We start from the raw sequence: 2,121 nt of genomic DNA on the forward strand, positions 1-2,121 counted from the left end.
CTCCGCTACGCCGCCTACTGCGGCTCACAAGAGCCCTCCCCGGCGCGACTGCGACGTCGCGGCGGGGGACCTATCAGCGCTCAACCGTCCGCGGGCACAGGCCAATGGAAGCGCGCCTCGGAAAGCACCGGTCTTACATTTCTTTCCAGCTTTCTTTGAAACTGGTTTCTCTGTATGTTATTCAGTATTTTATTTGCATCTTGAAATGCATTTAGCAGGCGAATGTGGATAATTGTGGGCATTCTTTGCAGCTTGAGTTAAAACACATAAATGAAAAACAATAAACCACCAAAAAGCACCAACAGCAAACACACCGAATTTTTTTCTGGAGCTGCTGTTTTTAGTCGTATATAAACCGACGCTTATATTTCGTTGTATGCGTAATTTTCCCAGTAATGGACTAATCGTACGTTTGATAAATTGTATTTCATGCTGCGTTAGTACTCCACGATAAACCATCCTGCTGTGCTTGGCTCACATGTACACGTAGACAGAGGTTCGTCTGCTCTCTGCACGATGCTTGTGAAATGTATCATAAATCTGGAGACGGACAATGGCTGGTGACATACTGTTGACTGAAGGTTAAATGAAATTTAAAACAGATGGTTACTGTAATTAATGTCCTTTTATCTGTGCACTGAAGGGTAATGCTTTCGTTTTCGTTTATTACAATAAGATATGAGTATAATATTGTGGCAGTGGCTGTTGCATAAAATATATTACTTGAATAGTTACACGGTGTTATAATGGAACTACAATTGAATTTTTTGCTCTTGCCTAGTGTTCTATATTGTGACCTTAGGCCCCTTACTCGGGTTGGCACCTTTTTTTTGGGGAGGGGGGAGGATTTTGGGGCTCCTACAATGTGTGCCCCCCCCCCCCCCCCCCCAAGTCTGTCATGGTATCCATGCAGCTCCTCCACCCCTGATTGTCATAATTTAATAGATTCTACTAATATTCTGTAAATAAGTAGTTTGTGTTTTTGCACCTTTATGTTTTGGACAAAATTTAATAATTCAGTATACATAGCAAGAAATAAGTATATGTGAAAATATTATTTGGCATTTTTATGAAATATTGTTAATATTGTTAAAGTCACAAAATGGGTCATTCTCCATTTATAGTAGGAATCGAGGTGCATACATTTTTAAAAAATAATAAATAAGAAATGTAAACCAAGTTGTCTGTAAACATACACTCACCAGCCACTTTATTAGGTACACCTTGCTAGTAACGGGGTGGACACCCTTTTGGTTTCAGACTTGCCTAATCCTTCGTGGCATAGATTCAACAAGGTACTGGAAACATTCCTCAGAGATATTGGTCCATATTGACATGATAGCATCACGCAGTTGCTGCAGATTTGTCGGCTGCGATGATACGAATCTCCCGTTCCACCACATCCCAAAGGTGCTGTATTGGATTGAGATCTAGTGAATGTGGAGGCCATTTGTGTACAGTGAATGCATTGTCATGTTCAAGAAACCAGTCTGAGATGATTCGAGCTTTATGACATAGGGCATTATCCTGCTGGAAGTAGTCATCAGAAGTTGGGTACACTGTGGTCATAAAGGGATGGACATGGTCAGCAACAATACTCAGGCAGGCTGTGGCATTGCAACGATGATCAATTAGTACTAAGAGGCCCAAAGTGTGCCAAGAAAATGTCCCCCACACCATTACACCACAACCACCAGCCTGAACCGTTGATACAAGGCAGGATGGATCCATGCTTTTATGTTGTTGACGCCAAATTCTGACCCCACCATCCGAATGTCGCAGCAGAAATCGAGACTCCTCAGACCAGGCAACATTTTTCCAATTTTCTATTGTCCAATTTCGGTGAGCCTGTGCGGATTGTAGCCGCAGTTTCCTGTTCTTTGCTGACAGGAGTGGCACCCGGTGTGGTCTTCTGCTGCTGTAGCCCGTCTGCCTCAAAGTTCGACGTGTTGTGCATTCGGAGATGCTCTTCTGCATACCTTGGTTGTAACGAGTGGTTATTTGAGTTACTGTTGCCTTTCTATCCAGCTCGAACCACTCTGGTCATTCTCCTCTGACCTCTGGCATCAACAAGGCATTTTCGCCCACAGAACTGCCGCTCACTGGATGTTTTCCCTTTTT

Source organism: Brienomyrus brachyistius, chromosome 9 (assembly GCF_023856365.1).
Source record: "Brienomyrus brachyistius isolate T26 chromosome 9, BBRACH_0.4, whole genome shotgun sequence".
Classification (NCBI taxonomy): Eukaryota; Metazoa; Chordata; class Actinopteri; order Osteoglossiformes; family Mormyridae; genus Brienomyrus; species Brienomyrus brachyistius.